Raw genomic sequence first — 18,343 nt, 5'->3', positions numbered from 1 at the left:
CTGAGCTACCTATTAGCTCTCAAAGTTTACTTTTTCAAAGATTACTTCTGTCAGGAGCAGGATTAAGCTGGGAAAATAACTCTTTGGGAGGCCTTTGGTGGGTGATGTTGCAGTCTTACTTTACTGACTCTCTTTAACAATGCTAGCATGTGCCTATAAACATCAAACATGAGCACAAGCCGAATTCAGCATCTTTTTTGTTGTTGTTAAAATTAATGTTAGTTAACATTATTCTTCCAGTCTATAATTATGCACTTTTGTTACAGAAGGGTCACAATCAAGATCAACCAACCAATTCAAGCACTCAATGTAGCAAGCACCGGAAATGTTGGATTAAAGGATTTCATTCTCTACTAGTGCCCAGCTGGCATGTAATCAAAATCACCCCACAATTCTGATTTGTTTCAACATCACAAATTCTTAGACTAACATCTCTACAGGAGTTGCCTCAAACCTTTCAAATGCGCAGGGCAAAGTCCAGCACAGGATTCTCCTGCTAACTGGAAGCTATTCTAGATCGTTACACGTAATTTCAGTAAAAAATAGAGAGGTTATGGCTGTGTAATACCTGTCAGCCCGGAGTCAGTTTTAAGATGTTTTAAGTAGTTACAAATAGTAAATAATCGTGCATCTGATGAAAAAGTACAAGGCATTTAGCAGCATTGTGAAAACAACATTGAGAAAAAATAGATTTCTGAAATCACCTTAGCTGTAAGCTGAAGTTTAAACTTATTTACCAGCTGAAATATATAATATATATATATATATTTTAAAAATCAATTTAGCTGATACCATATATAGGCTAGAAAAAGACTTGTGAAAGTATCATTCACGTGCTTCTTGGTGATAACTTAATTACAGAAAATATTCTACTTCTCTTCAGAAACATCCCAGTGGATGACATTTTTGCTGCCAACAAAAAATGCTGTTCAGTGTGATCATAATATTTATTAGATATCTTTACTGAGCTTTTATCTCTTGACAGACTCTCTCTCTATATTTTTTTGCAGTTTAAAAAAAGACCATACACAGTGGTTAATGTGGTGCTCCAAATTAACAAAGACTCATCAGCTTACAAACAAACAAATGGAAACAAAGTGAAACTCTGACTTCAGGCTAGATTAAAAAACAACAAACACACACACAAAAAAACTTAAATTCAAGAATAAATTAATGATTAACCAGCAAATTTCCTATCAGTCTACAACTGCAGTCAAAAGCTCAAGCATGAAATCACTGACAAACTGCTACATGGCCCTTCACGGAGCTAAAACCCACACGTAACGGGACCACCCATACACTTGTTTCCAGTCACAATCACTGACATCTCTGAGGTCAGAGTTTGCACTGGAAAACCCTCCCCTGTACATACAAAACATACAGCCTCCTCTTCCACTCATGAAGCACACTTAAATGCGTAGGTAAACACACTATGATATGCAGTTGTTTGGCAAAGACATTTATCATTCCTCAGATATTCTCTACTTATTTTCTCCTGGAAATGTCTGTCAGGACAGGAAGATTTTTGAGAGGACCAATTTGCAATATAGCCATCTCCAGACTATTGAGCAATGACATAACATTGCTGGGAAAGAGTAAAAAGCACCCTACACCATTATCGTTAACGTGCAGCACACACACAAAACCCCTGTATACTGTAGGGAAACAAACCCATATTGCATATGTTCAACTATAGCATTAGCAATCTCGGCACAGCATGTATCAGAAGACCTGATGACTGACTGCTGGAGCTGATGATACAGAGCAGCTGCCATGAATCCTCAGAAAATGTCTTTTGCTTTCATCATCACTAGGAGAGAGATGAGAGCAAGAGCTCAGAAACTGATACTATGCACAATACCACGGCTCAACGCTTGCTTACCATTACAACTTCTTCACCCATTCCTTATATCAGAATTAAGAAGAGGCCAGAGTAGGAAGCAGTTAGATTTAAGGAATGTAGTTTCTGTAGTTTTTAATGAAGTGTAATCTAAGGAATCTGTGTTGAGGATTTAGTATGACTTCTACTTTAAAAATAACAGGGGAATTTTATTCTGTAGACTACGTTACAAATATATACTTAAATCTCTGTATTTTCTTATTTAAACAAAACTTGTTAGATTATCTGCACATACATCAAAATGCATAAAATTTTTTGGCCTCCCAGTTTTGCAATTTTTTAGGAAGAATATATTTGCAGGGTCAATTGCCAGAAAATGTATACATTTGTGTTAAATACTTTATATTTGCATTTTTCAGAGAAACAGAGAGCACTGACAATGACAACAAAACGTATCTTGCAAACTGGCCAGTATGAAACATTCAAATTAGACTGTTGCTAGCTCTACAGCTGCGATAAACGGAGGTACTCCACCAAGGTATCATAATTAATAAGGCCCATAACTCTTTCACAGCCCACCAACCTTTTTTTCCCAAAGAGGGAAGCCTTCAAGGGATGTCTCATACAATCAGCTTCATCAATCTAGCAAAGCCAGAACTGTTTTTGTCCTGTCAGAAGAAACTTCATAAAAATGTCCTGACTTTCATAAAAGAAAACATTCCACGTTCAGTGCTTTCCTAAAAATACTATCCTTGGTTTTATTAACCCTATGCTAGGATTGATGTCATGCCAAGTATTATTAGATTTGGGGGAAAAGACTAGTGAATACAGGGAGGTAAAAGCTGGTCATGTGCTTGGCACATGGGTCCTGCATGCTATGAAACATCGATTTTGTTTGTGTAGCCCGCACAGAGGGACCAAAAATATATTCAGCAGTTTTAAATTAGTAAAGAAGAGTACATTAATAAGCCACATGGCAGAACACTTTCTTTCTTTTTGCTCTGGTGAAAAGTACATCTGACCACCATCTCAGACCTTGTTTTAGCTTGGGTGGTTGGCAGGGTTTCTATCAATTCCATCAAGTGAAATTATGTCTCTTAACAACAGCTGCTCTGTGGATGCATGCATATTTGCACTCGATTTTGATTTGCAGATAGCTAAGATTTACTGAAAGGGATCAGAAAGGGAGAAACCAGTTCAGATGAATCAACAGCGAAGGAAATAAACGGAATGAGAAGTCTGACAAGCACAGAAGGAAAAAAAGAACAAAAACCATCAGCTCAGAAAAAGGATATATACATATATACACGTATGTATGTATGAAAAGGAAATAGTTCCAAAAGTTGGAAAACTTACAAAGGGAGATGAGAGGGAGCAGAAAACTTAAATTCATTTGTAACTTTACCACACCTTAATGCTTTAGCTAAAGTCACAAATGAGCGGTCCTCCTCCCCTTGTACAAAAATCTTCACAAATTCATGGGCAAGGGAAAGATAGTGGGTCAGAAAACAAGACTTTGTTGGCAGTTTGTGTCTTTACCTGGAACAAAATGAATCTTGCACTATGACTCAAGCGGTCATTTTTTTCAGAGAAGTGATTTCCAAGAAACTAAAAAACAAAACAAAACACAACACTGCTCCCTGCCCCAGATATTCCCTTTCCCTGTATTTACACAGATGTACTGGTTTAAATGTTTTTTTGTTGGTGGTGGAGGTGGTTGGTTTTTGCTCTTGTATACCACAGTATCAGGCTGTGTTGTAATGAGTGAGTATTCTCAGGCTGCTATCTGTGATGACCAAACATTCTGGCTCAGAAGGAGCAAGTGGCAGTGCTGAGCGGATGAGCTAAACAGCTGCCATGATCTTGTTTCATCTTCCTGCTTTCCTGGCATGCACATTAAGATCTAACAAGCTGCCTGCACAAGCAGCAGGCATACGTGCTATTGGGTTCAGGAAAACTTTGTTTTGACAGAAATAACCAGCTAAGTACCTAAATAGCCTACAATAACCACTGACTGAAAATTCATAAATGGACTTAGATGTTCCTAAAAATAAATACACTTTTAATTCTAGAAATAGTTTCTATAAAATTAACAGTAATTACAAACTTCAAAATGAAGATGTTTCAAAAAATGACTAGCTCTTTGTCTTTACTTTTAGCACAATAAGTAGATTTTTCCCTCCTGAATGTCTCAATAGTTGAAATAACAGCATAGGCTATCAACCTATCAACCACTTTTTTTCAGGAATAAGTCCTCTTCCTTGGCCTGTTCCAAGCCCTCTCATTCTTCATTTTTATAGCCATTTTGTATCTCAGCAAAAGAAAAATCTGGAGAAATGCTGGATTATTGGTGAAATTACTTTCTAAATAAATGAGTCACTCCGGTCTCCTAAACACCTTAAGTCTGATTATAACATAAATTCCATTTTAAGAACATGCCAGCATTTGAAAAGACCTTAGAGTTGACTTGGCAGAACAAACAAGTAAAAACAGAGTCAGCAAGTTATAAAATTACTTTTTTTTTTTTTTTAATATCTAAATGCAGAATACATGTCAAAAGTGGTTGCTGAACAGTACCACACTTTTTCTTTAAGTGTTTACAAGTAAAGATAGGGGGAAAATGTAGGTTTTGGAAAAGAGGACTAACTTCCAAAAGAGTAAAAATTAGCTGACAAAAAGAAATGCACCTGATCATTTTCAGTGCTCAAATCTCAAATAGTGGCACTGCCTGTTAGTAAAGACTTTCACATGGCCTTTAAATCAGTATTTAATAGGTCTTTCACAATTCATGCCTAATTTCACTTATTGTCAGGAAATTTTGAGACCTTAATCAAACTATATAAAGCTGCTTATACTCACTTTTTTTTTCCCTGTTTGATATTATTAGAGAGGGCGTTAAAGGAATAAGCATGTTGCTCACATTTCACTGGAGCCAACTCCATTACTGCAGCTTGTGGTGGAGGGCTGGCGTGCACAGGTTGAATTACCTTGTCTCCCGTTTTTAAATCCAACCCAAATATGAGGATTTCATCTCTTCACTCTTCCTGAATTCCAAGAGACCTGGAAGTTGACAGAAAAAATTGTCATTTGAGAATGATAAGTCAGTACCTACAATGAAACCTTAATCGAGATTGTGCAGAAGCAGACCAAAAGTCATACCCTTTCTCTGCCTTTGCTTGCCCACCCTTCCCCACTCATGTTCTGGGTTTATATTATTACAGAGATACAACCAAATTTGTTAGAAGTCATTCACACATGCAGTCTTAGATGCTCTGCTTCTTATGAGTTAAGTCTAGCTCCTACTTCTCAGTTAAGAGCAAACTGATTGTCTTCATCTACTCAGGTAGCTCAAACAATTGACCATGAAATCAGGACTATAGTCCAACGAAGATATATAAAAAACAGATGGGTAATAGGAGTTTGCTAGCTATTACTTCACAAAAAGCTTTGTCTGGAAAGACTGGGAGAAATGACAGAACAAAGGAACATCAGAACAGTGGAGATTAAAATAAGATAAAATAAAATAAAAAATAAGATAAAATAAAAAATACAATAAAAATTAAGATAAAAAAGATAAAAATAAAATAAGATAAAAAATCAAATAAAAATAAAAAATAAAATATAAATAAAAATAAAATATTGGAACATGTTCCTGAGGAAACCTAAGAGTGAGCTTGTTAGGACTCGATAAGAAAGACACCAGAAATACAAGCAGAGATGCTGACTCTTGTTTTAATTTGCAGTACTTCAGGTAACAACATTCTGTACAGTGTCTGGAAAAATGCTCCTTAGTCACTTTACACATTAATTAGAACAAGCACCAAACTGAATTTTTGGCTAACCAGTTCTCTTACAGAAGAAAACCTCTTTTTCAAAAATAACTCAGAAACTTGTCAGTTGTTTGTTCTAGATGGTGCTCAGTTTTTCATTATGCAGAAGACTATTAAGGAAGTGAATTGTCTGCAGAAAGTGCTGAGTGTTCCTTGAAAAATATGTATAAGTAAAGGTAATACTAAAATTACTGCTTTTCTGTACTATATCTAGCCTGAAAGAGGCCGTGATAACTCTAATTTGTTCTTTTACCACCATCCTTTTTTTGTATTAATTATATCCAAGACCATATTCCAAGGAAACATCTTAATTTCCACACTTTGGTTAATTACAGAAACTATCTACCACTGCAGCAGCAGCAATATCAACCATTTCATTTAGTTAGACAGTCTAAATCGCGCACTACTGAATTTACAAACAGTCTGTACGCTGAAGATGATCTGACCAGTGAATTCTTCACAACGACAAATACACTGAAGAATTCTGCAAGCCATCTGCACTGATAAACTGGCAAAATTTGTGTGATAAATTCTTCATTAGAAATTTCCTTCCCCAGTCAGTCATCATCTTACATATATTTATGGCCTATATGGGCTTTGATCTTCATCCAACCTAATTCATCTGATCTCATTTAGGCTTCCTCACAATATTGGTTGTTTCAAACAGCTATCAATACATTTGCAAGCTGCCACCTCTGGTTACCTGTAGAAATTATTTGCCAAAACTCTAAAATATTGAGAGAACAATGCACAGAATATGATTTTTAACAAAGATCTTTTTATCACCAGAATATAAATGCCTTCCAGACTCTACTACAAGCCTATGAAAGGGCAGCACGATAAACATGCTTTATGGATGCTGTACAGTGGCCAAGGAACATGAACATACAAGATAGCAAAACATAAACGAAACTAGAAATGCTGATCACCAGTCTCCATTGACTCCTGTCTAAATTCTGGAGAAGCAGCAATAGGTACCACAGAAATGTAAGATCCGTTTCTTTTGTACTTCAGTCCATGGAGCTCATTCTTCTGATCTCATCTTTTCTCCTTTAATCCTGGAGAAATGCCAATTCAGCCTCAAAGATCCCTGCCACATTGCCATTTTACAGAGCCATAGCAAGAGCAGCACATGAGGAGGTTCCCTGAACTCTCCAACCATTTGACGCTGTCTGAAGTTCTGCATCAGGGCAATGACTTGCAGCCTCTCTGGGAATGGTACAGAAATCACCATTTGTCTGACAAGTATCAGCATTACAGGAAGTGATGACTGCCTCTGCCTCCCTTTCTCTTGATTTTCTGCCCCTGTAACTCTGTGACAGTCTTGATTTCTTCACGCATGAAAGCTGACTGCCCATACATCCTGTCCTTTGAGACCCTCACAAGGGAGTGCTGTCTGGGCTGTTTGAAGAAGCGTGCTTGTTCTGTTTCAAGACAATGGTCGCTTTTCCTTTAACTCTATCTCACAGACAATCTATAAAGAAACACTACAGCACCATCAAAGGCGCTCGTGTTATCTTACTTCGCCTCAACATTCTCTAGGCAAGCCTGTGTAAATGAGAGAAAGAGAAGCAGAAAGAAATAGAAATGAAAGCTTCTGAGTACAACTTTGTTCACTTTTACTGACAGAGCTCACAAAGCAGAAAAGTTGTTGCTACGTAAGAGCTTCATCATCACTTACATACTGTGTTGCAGTGAAGAAAGCTTGGTAGCAACTTCGTGACATGGCAAGTGAGTGATGCCATTGCCATTTACTCACAGAGCAGATACTTTGGTTGAAGTTAGGAAATAACTGCTGCAAACCTAAGAGGAGCCAAACTCCACAAGTAAATAAACTGCCCAGAAGAAAAATTGATGACTGAATTATCAAACGTGGTTCACAAGGGAGAAGGAAGATACCTTCTAAAACAAACAAACAAACAAACAAACAAACAAACAAACAAAAACTAGTTAAGTAGCTCTGCAAACAAATTAACTGGTGCACGTTTACTTTTCAAAAACATGCTTCAAACGTCTGTCCTAGAAAATACTCAGCAGAGAAAATCTTTGGATTTGGTCCCAAATCATCTCCTAGCTGTTCTGATAAGATAACTGAAGCTAAAAAGAATCTCCATTTGACCTGTCAGTGACAGCTAAACTGTTATCAGCTGCACTTGTGGTCTCCTTCCCAACAGCTTGGTCGATGCTTATGACTATGTCAGCATATGGCAACAACAACAATAATAATAATTTTAAAAAGTTATCTGGTACCTCACATTGACTGAATTTAATAGAAGGTATAGTAATGTGTTCCATTCATGGTAACTGTGATGAAATCACTGTGCAATGTAATCTTATAGAATATAAGAATTCAAAATGCATTACCTGCATTGGACAAGAACTCCACAAATCTTTCAAGTCCATCAGAGGCCTGAATTTGAGGTAGACTATTATTGTTTGAGCTGCCTGATTAAGAAGCCAAATTTGTTCACTGTGTTGGAACAAGGTCAAAGTGATGTAGATAGATTTATACATCAGACTGGATATACGCGACAACTATCTTAAATAAAAGGTAGAAGAGTACTCTTTGTATGTTCTTTAAGTGGTATTCAACATACAGTTATAAATGTGATCCTTGTCTCGGAGACCAACAATTCTTTGATTCACTGGCTACTTTTGGAGAAAGTAGAAGGAAAGATCAAAGGATGAGTTCATACTGTGCTCCTGCATACTCCACCCTGAAAAAATATAATTTCAGTTTTGCTGTTAAATGGTCAGTGCCAAAATGCACTAAATTTCATAACTGTCAAATTAAGTAGGGAAGAAAGATATATGAAGTTTATCATTCTCCGTGCAAAGACAACATCATGACTGACAACATGCATTTTCAAAGAACAAAGCACGCAATTATCTTATGCTAATCATAACTAAGAAATGCAGAGATTTTATTATAAACAAAACACCTCTACATTTTTCAAAATGTGAATTCCATGTGTGTTAGCATAAGACAAAACTGTCTGTCGACAATGCAAATGGCAGTTTTAGTTATAAATCAAATTCCTACATCAATGCTTTTTTGCAACACACTTTAACACATTTGGCATTTCAGGTCCCTACCTGAAGAAGTTGAGGCCTTAGAGATGTTGTAAATCTGTGCAAGAGATTTATGTTTCAATTTGACCTTTAGAGTATTCCATGAAGAAGAAGCTGAATTAACCACATTTTGAATCAGCAGGGTTCATAAGCATGATAGTTGTCTTGGAAAGTTATGGCCTTCATAATTCCCCAAATTACATCAACATGTCAAAACTCGGCAACTCAGTTGATACTACAGGTGGGGTGGTCATAAGGAAATGGTTCTTACAGTGACATACTGGGTAGAGACTGAGGCTGAAAAACTGACAGCAGCTCCAAGAAGTGAGGAAGAACTTTGCTCTCTGAGAATGTTATTTATTTCTTATCTGCAATCACAAAGAAACATCATAAACCTGTATAGTGTCAGAAAAAGCACCTGTCTGATGTCAGATTGAGGCTGATGCAATTGTTGTAATTGCTGCTGGGCCTTTTCCTGCATAACAAACTGAAACGCACTCTGGGTGACAAGGGCACAAGCCAGAATAATTCGCAGGAAAATAGCTGACCTTGGAAAGTCATCTCATCACTAGTGCCTTCCAGAATCAAATGACATGTAAGAAGTCAAATACCTTAAGAAGTATTTTCCTAGTCACAGCATTGTAAGGAGAAAATCCTGCACTCATCTACCACATCCCGTACTGTGGTGGAGCCAACCTGGAAAAGGCAGAGAAGACCCAGCCTTACAAAGAGCACAAGAGCATTCTGCCTACATGGGAGATGAATCTAACAAGCTGAGACCACCTTCATCAACATGAATGCTATAAATTCAGCTGCTGTGCTCCTCAAGAGTTGTAGAAACTCAGTGTCTTGACTCTTGATAACAAATGGTTCCTAGGCTCCTTTGAAAGACAGCGCTTTAGTGCAATGTCTGGTCTACACATTCTGTCCATTAAAGTATGCTCAATTTTTTCCAGATGAGTAACAATACTTAAATGCATTTTCTAGTATTTAAGAAGAGCTGACTTCTAAGAACTGATAATGGGCTGAAACAAATGGAAAGTATTAGACTCAGATGTCAAAGAGCTTATTGTTAAGAAGCTTTTTACTAATACTGACAATGAAGTTCAAGGAAATTTAGGTGGAACCAGATAAGAAGTTTGCAACTGGTTACTATTTTAATTTCCATATTGCAAAGCTTGTGTTCCAAACACCTGAAACTGAATCCCATAGTATCCCCAAACCATTTTGGCTACTGTAGGAGACGCATGTGGAACAGAACAGATAAATTTGCATTCAGATTGTGAGAGGCATATACGGAACAGGTTTATACGTTCTTTTCAATTCCCCTAATTTCTGGAGAGTGACAGAGGAAGTAATAACCACATCGTCCTGAATGTACCACATGTGTAAATGGCATGACCAATACCCAACAGAAAAACACATAAAAAGACATGTTAAAGTTAATTAGGTCTATATAATTTATAAATGACCTCTGGATTAATATTTTGCACTTTGAAGCTATATTTCATTTCCTAATTATCTGTCTGTATATTCAGACGATTTACCAGATATGAACGGAATTACAGTGGAATCTCTGCCCCTCTGAATTACAAGAGGTTAAGCCAGAAGCCATTTCATACCATTTTGAATGTGCATTTAATCCTCATGCTAAAATACCCATCACTGGTAAAGCTTAGTGAATGCAAATATTTTCCTTTTTATAATACTTTAAAGAAAATAACCTACTTATGCTATCAAAGACTTTAGAAAATCAAATCACAGGCCCATGAATCCCCTAGCAGAAACACCCATAACAAACCCATGCAGACATAAACTCCATCACCTGAAAATAACGACTGCATTGTAACTTCAAGTGTGATGGCCAAGTGTTAGCATAAACTCCTAAATATTCCTTTGAGGTAGGTTATTCTTTTAAACTTGAAGAGCTCAGAAACAATCAAACAACCAACAACAACACACAAAATAGGAAAACAAACAAACAAACAAAAACCTCTATGCAGCCAATAATATAAAGGTTAAATAAAAACAGAAGAAAAGTCCACCAGTTCTATGGACACTGTGAAAACCAAATTAGTCATTCATCAAAACAACTTACTGTGAACAACTCAATCCCTTGTGCAAGGTCAAAACCACAACCATTTTGTATCACTTGCTACAGCAAGCTTTGTGGCGTATACTCGTGTCTTTGCTATTGTCAAAACCAGGCTTAATTCCACTGTATTTAAACAATTCTTGAAAACCTTGTAACCGCTCTCATCTGTTAGTTATAACACTGGAAAACACATGCACCAGGACTCCACTGTTGTAGACATAAAAATCACAGAACAAAATGACGGCCCACCTGAGAAACAGAATGCGGACAACATGAGGAAATATGATAGGCTGCAAGACAGATAGTAGCAATATATAGGATAGTCTCACTGTCACCAAAATATTTGTAAACATCACAGCAAAGGACAGCTGAAAAATCTGAAGGTGGATGTTGATGTACTTTGGTGGATCTCTACAGGAAACTTCCCTACTTCAAAGGATAGCAGGGAAAAACCTTGAAGATGCTTGCTTGCAAAGCTCACAAGAAAGAAGTGGAGGCTTGTACCATGGAGAACCCATGGAGGCTTCTTGATGGAGAACCCAATGACATCTGCAACAGCTACAGAAAGGAAGACAATATTTTTCAATATACAGGATGATGAGAATCCACTCAAAACATGTAGCTGGATCAATGAACAGGAAAGACAATGCAGCAGGATCATTTTTCTGAAAGATTTAGTTTGGGCTTAGATGTAAGGAAATAGTGTCAGAGAGGACAACCTAGAAGTTGACGTTGAACCACTGGTAGGGAGAAAATGCTATCAGGAAAGATATGTGAGCAGTGACAAGGATGAAGACTCCATACTAAGTTACATCTGATGGTTATATAATACTTGAGGTGAAGTATAGCTACATGAAGTATGCGTGTGTTGACTCAGATTTTATGGACTCCATGAGAATCCGCAGCTAGGATAGATATGCGTAATAAGAACACAGAGACAGTAGATGAATTTAGTCTTGCAGACCCTACGGATATATAACACAGGAAAAAAAGGAATTAGGGATTGCTAGAAGATATGTAGAAGAAAAAAAATAGATTCAAAAGATCCAAAGGAGAACAGAAAACTACCGAAGGTGTATTGGGTCCTCAGGAACAAGAACACAGACTATCAAGTCATTGATTTCATCAGGACTAGAATGTTGCACTCCTTAATTAAGTACACCCTGTTCTGAAAAACTATCCTCTCTAAGTGACAGCTGTAAGAAATATTTACTTGGTATACTCACAGGGGAACAGAAGTCCAGTATTGCCAAAGATGTCAGGTAAGCAGACAGAAAGAAACTAGCTTTATCTGTTGACCAAGAGGTTAATCTACATCATTTCTCCTCATAAGAAAAATCTTACAATGCCAGCTAGTATCAACGTACCCACATTCACAATACAGTATCAGCTGACTGGGGTAACTGTGTTTTGTTTTAGTTTCCATTCCACTTCTGTTACTGTTCTGAAGCAATGACAAGTATGTCAGTGCCTGATCTACAAAAACCTTTCTGTTATGTTCTCTACATATCTCATAACTGTACAAGCGTATCTGTTTACCTGTATATATTCAATCAGAAACTGAAGAATTCTGTAATTTCATGCTACAGTTATGGCAAAACCAAAATGGAACGTATTATCCGTAGTGGGAAAGGAAGTCAAATGCATTAATTCCATAAAACATGGTTGTCTAAAAATAGGTTAATTTCAACATTAAGTCACAGAATTCCATAATTGACCATTAATGTCTATTCTTGCTACATGTACATTGTCAAAGGAAGATATAAACATACTGAGACATGAAGAAATTCTAATCAGTGTCCACAGATGAATTGTGCAAGACGGTCATTCCATGGATGACTCCTTTTATATCATTTTCCTTCTCTCTCACTCCTCCTCTCACTTGCACACTCACTCACACTCTGAAATTTTGTCTTTTTCTCAAGGGCAGACAACAAGGCTTGTAGTAAAATCAGAGAACAAAGGATCATTATGTTCTGGTGCTTTAAAGCTTTTATCATTCTTAGTGAACTCTTATGCTGCAAGCTCTGAACCAACCCACTAATGAAAAAAATACAATAGACTACTTGAACTTTCTGTAGGAACTGCCAAAACATCCAAGCCCACCAAAGAATTACGATGGGGATAGGCAGACAGATCTGAGGGCTTCAACACTTGAGCAAATTATGGCAGTAACATACGAGACTTTGTCTGTAATAACTCTGTTTGCATGCTCTAAGACTGCAAACAATGAAAAAAATAAATTACTGAAGTCCCATTTCCTTTAGTTTATGTAGGCATTGAGAGAAACATATGCAGAGCACATGAATCCATGATACTCTTGAAGCCACGCTTTAAACAAGTGTATAAAAATATTTTGAGTGTGATTGTATTTGTAGAACCCACATCCTTACATTCTTGGGTGGCCATCAAGAAAACAATCTACTAGAACTTCAGGCTTCAAAAATAATCTCTGCATTGGTTGCACAAGAAGAACAGAAATCAATCTGATATTTTGCTTGACACAAGAACACTATATAAACTAGCAGCAATGTGTAAACTGGAAAAAACAGTAATGATATTTTTATCAAGTATTTTGCTTGCTGTCAAAAGTGTAAGTCCTTCGTTACATTTTCTAGTTGCTTTCCTTAATCTTACCCAGATGCAAGAAACAGTAACCTATATTTTATCTTCTACCATTAGGATACAGAACCAAAACCATGAAGACAAACAAAATGTCTGCATTACATTCAGCTCTGGTTTTGTTTGTTTTTTACCTGCAGCATGTACTGTAGTAATAGAGATGCCCCAAGAGACTGAATGAATCTTCAGATTTCCTACAAGTTAAAGGGAAAACACAATCTCTAGATCACTCTGTTCACTCCACTGCAACAGTTGTTTTAACAACAAGGTGCTCTAAAAAAAGAATTCTATGAAAGTGAAGCTTAATTCACCTATTAGAAGAAGATCAAAGCACACAACTCAATGATAATGTCTTTTACTGCTACTACTATTTAATAATATTCTTACTATAGACAGTTTGGTGCCCCTCTCCCCCCCCTTTTTTTAAAAAAAAAAGCAAAAACAAAAACAAAAAAACACATCTCATCCAAGAAGGTGCCACCATGGTAGGTGACATCTTAGGTTTACTAATTAAGCAACTTTCCAGATGCTTTGCACTGCCTAAGCAGCTTTGTATAAATGGAAGCAGCTTTCTTTCTGAGGACGTGTGCTGTTGCTCCTGCCTAGAAAAAAGTCTTCGCTCTAAGGCCTAAGCAAAGCTCAATGGATTTTTTGGAAACACCTCCATTTACTTCAAAAGCATTTTATCAGGCTCCTAGATGAGAAGGGACATGAAGACAAAGATGGCAAAAAATGAAGGATTAATATAAAATTATATATCCCACTGTACAGCAAAACACATAGCTTTTGTTTTTGTTTTTAACATGTATTTAAAACTTACGATGTTCACCTTTAGTTTTTAGTTTAAAATGAACTAGGCTAAATGAAAAACACACTTGTGGATGGTTCAGAAACAGCAATTAAATCTACACACAGTTGACCAGAAAGACAATTAAGCTACCACATGTGATAGAGGTATTTGGTAAGGACAGATGAGAAACATCTCTTTTTTCCAGTAGTCTCCTTAGAGAAAGTACAAGAGATATCACAATAGCTTTGGAAGGGCAAGATGCAGGTTCCAATGCAACTACCACATGAATGTTAGGGCAGCCAAATTTTTGTTTGAAGAACTCATTTTATTTCAAGCTTTAGTCCAATAAAAAGATACTGGCAAGGAATTATTTAATATACATGATTTTGAAAAGTTAGAATAGGTTTCTCTATACTCTGGCATGATGAAATACAAGTACTCAGCCATGAAATCTTCTACATATAAAGAAAGGGAAATTAAACCTTGCCAATTTCCTGTGTTTAGTTTTTTTTTTATACTGTACTTGTAAGAAGACGTTTTCAAATGACTACAGCTTCCTTTGCTATTACCATCTCTCTTCACAAATGCATATGTTGGCATTAATGTTTAAATATGGGATTTAAACAAGCATTTTTTAAAAATAAAATTAGAATCAGAATAGTTCAGTTGGAAGGGACCTAGAAAGACCACCTTTTCCAAATGTCTGACCACTTCAGGGCCAAACAAAAGTTAAAGTGTGTCATTGAGGGCATTGTCCAAACACCTCTTGAACACTGACAGGCCTCATCCACTCAGGGGCACCAACCACCTCTCTAGGAAGCCTGTTCCAGTGTTTGACCACACTCACAGTAAAGAAACGTTTCCTAATGTCCAGTCTGAACCTCCCCTGTGGTAGCTCTGCACCATTCCCATGTGTCCTGTCATCAGAGACAAGGGGCAGAGACCGGCACCTCGCTCTGCGCTTCCCCTCCTCAGGAGCTGCAGAGAGCGGGGAGGCCACCGCTCAGCCTCCTGTGCACCAGACTGGGCAACCCACATGTCCTCAGCCTCTCCTCACGGGATGTGCCTCCCAGCCCTTCCACCTCCTTAGCTGCCTTCCTCTGGATGCTTTCAAATACCTTAACACCCTTTTTATACCGTGAAGCCCAGAACTACACAGAATACTCATGACAAGGCTGCACCAATATAGCGGGGGTATTAGCTCTATGACCAGCAGGCCATGCTGTGTTTAATGCACCCCAAAAGGCCCTCTTGGCTGCCAAGGCACACCACTGACTTACACTTAGCCTGCTGTTGACCAGCACACCCAGACCCTCTTCTGCTGAGCTGCTCTCCAGCCACTTGGCTCCCAGTCCGTACCTGTGTCCAGCTTTACTCCATCCCATGTGCAGAACTGACATTTCACTTTGCTGAATGTCACGTTATTGATGATAGTCCAGTGCTCCAGTCTACCTAGATCCCTCTGGGAGGCCATTTGTCCCTTCAGAGAGTCAACAGTGCCTCCCAGTTTAGTACTGTCACCAAACTTGCTAAGGATGTATTCTGCTCCTGCATCCATATCATTGATAAAAGTGTTGAACAGGACTGGCCTTAAAAGAGAGCCCTGGGGAACAGTGCTAGTGCCTGGCTGCCAGCCAGATGCAGCCCCATCTCAACAGCCCTTGGAGCACCACCATCAAGCTGGTTCATCACCCAGCGTAGCATGCTCCTGTTCATCTCACAGCCGGACAATTTGTCCAGGATAGGGTGAGAGATGGTATCAAAAGCCTTACTAAAATCCAGAAAGACTACATCCACCGCTTTCCCTTCATCCACCAAGCAGGTGACCTTATTGTTCTACAATAAGGAGATAAAAATACTATGGCAGGAGTTTTCCTCCATGAATCCAGGTTAACTATGCCTGACAATAGCTTTGTTCTTCAAATGCTTTTCAATAGCACCCAGGATAATCAGCATAACTTTTCCAGGTACTGAGGTAAGACCAACAGGTGTGTATTTTCCTGGTTCTTCTTTTGTGCCCTTCTTGTAGATCAGTATAATGTTGGCTAGCTTCCAGTCAGCAGGGACTTCCCCAGGCTCCCAAGACCTTTAGTAAACCGTAAAGCAATTCTCAGTGTGTGTCTCTGAGCACGCATAACAGGGTGGTCTCAGATGAAGACTGATGAAGGCTAAAACACAGTTGCTCTGCTTGCCCCAGCAATCATCCCAGGCACTATGAGAACATATCTGTGCAGCAGATCCCAGCTACTTAACAGATTCAAGATTTAGCACCATTTACTATGTTCAATGCAAACACTCTGGGGGATTTTTTTTTTTATTTGAATCCCAATATGCAATACTGCAATAACCACTGCACTGATAAGAAAACATTGTTAAAAAGTCTATGCTTAGCCTCAAAAATCCCTTTCTCTCCTTTTAGATTGCTTCAATATGCTCAAATCACGATAAACCCCATTAATAGTAATACATTACAGATCAGCTTTCACCATTAAGGTTCTGAAAACTTTCAGTGGAATATCAAAGATCACACTCCAAAATGAATCTGACTTCAGATATAACTAGACACGTGTGGATCTGCAGATAAAGCACATAGGACTTTCAAGAAGGAAATGAAATGAAAGAAAAAAATCAAATGTTTTTCCCTAAAGGTCAATATTACTGTTTGAATCCAGCAAACCCATTAGACTGAAAAGTAAATTCTAAAGAGACACAGCATTGGTCAAAGCTCCCTTCCAATTGATATCTTCTAGAAGAGGTCTTGCTGTGACACTGATAATGAGTAAATTCTACATGAGTGAATTTTCATGATTCAGAGTCTCCTGGTTTTAATTTCATTCACACTGAAGCAATCCTAGAATTACTTCTGTAGCATACATATTACATTTCTTAAAAATGCTTTGAATTTCAATGACAGTTCTTCAATCTGATCTAAAACCTAGGCCTCACACGCAGTTACTACAAGAAACAACAGTCACCGGAGTACAATTAACATGGAATGAGACTTGGATTTTTTTTTCTTTTGCTGAGGAAGTCCTCAAAACTCAAATAAAACATACATTTTTCTTATTATATCCACTGCAGGTGAGTGAATAACTCTCAATACTGGCATATTTGCTGCTTTTTCTGTGCCTTGGAAGATCCAAGACAAAAAAGCTTCTAACACAGAGGCAAAACGAGGGCAGCACCTTCACAATATTTGTTTACTGTGCAAGCAGCTCACAATGTTAGTACTAGTACTCTGGGTGTATCCTCACACTTCAGATACTCATCCTATTTGCTGCACACACATAAAAGGTACAGATTTGAACCCTAAGGACACTGACTAGAGAAGAATCCCACTCTGCTAGGACAGGAGTTGAACATTGCAGAAAATAATGAGGCCTTTACAAATATGACCTTCCAGCTCTTAAGTACCAAAAAGTCACAATCAAGGACATAACAACTCTGCAAATATCTAGCATGCCTCAGTGAAGACAAGAAAGCAGCAATTTGGAAAACAGAAATATATAAGCTAATGAGAAACAGAGAGCAATCAGCAAAAAATAGAAAGTATCAAGTGCCAAATGTCATGGTTATGCTTCTGAACTGTTCAATGGCGATGATGTTCTCTAACTATAACATCTTTGGTAGCCCTTGCTGTTGATGTTGCCAGAACAGAACTGGTTAGCTAGCAGTGCTCAGCTTCTTCAAGTTGTTACCTGTTAAACCCTTAACATCCTACGTTCCTGTCTCTTGTTCTGGGCTTGCCGCAGCACTGAGTAATGATACAGGAAAAAAAAATAAAAAAATAAAATAAAGTTAGCACTTTTAAATCAAAGAATCATTCTTTCCACTCCAGAGATTCAAAAACTAAAGAGCTTTTTTTTAAAAAAAAATAAATAAATTGAAATTTCCCATTTTGGTATGACAGAACTGTTCACCAGAGATTTCTGTTCTTTCAACAGAAGCAGACAGCCTTACAGTATATGAGAATTAACCAGTTCTAAACTAAACTATTTCTAAAGAATAAACTATTTCTAAAGCAACATAAACCACCATTTTGTCAAGCACCACCGGAGAGAATTGAACACTAGCTACTTAGGGTACATATTTTT

General features: G+C 37.7%; 1 long non-coding RNA gene across 1 annotated transcript in view; it reads right to left on the bottom strand.

Moving 5' to 3' along the window:
- LOC118167048 overlaps positions 1-18,343 on the bottom strand; it is a 60,293-nt gene that overhangs the window by 3,563 nt on the left and 38,387 nt on the right. The window contains exon 2 of the long non-coding RNA XR_004750903.1: positions 4,700-4,900. This is a non-coding gene — a long non-coding RNA (uncharacterized LOC118167048). The remainder of the gene's footprint in view (positions 1-4,699; positions 4,901-18,343) is intronic.

The sequence above is a fragment of the Oxyura jamaicensis genome, chromosome 4, assembly GCF_011077185.1.
Source record: "Oxyura jamaicensis isolate SHBP4307 breed ruddy duck chromosome 4, BPBGC_Ojam_1.0, whole genome shotgun sequence".
NCBI lineage: Eukaryota > Metazoa > Chordata > Aves > Anseriformes > Anatidae > Oxyura > Oxyura jamaicensis.
The sequence above is the reverse complement of the archived record's forward strand: the minus strand, read 5'-3'. Positions and strand labels throughout refer to the sequence as shown.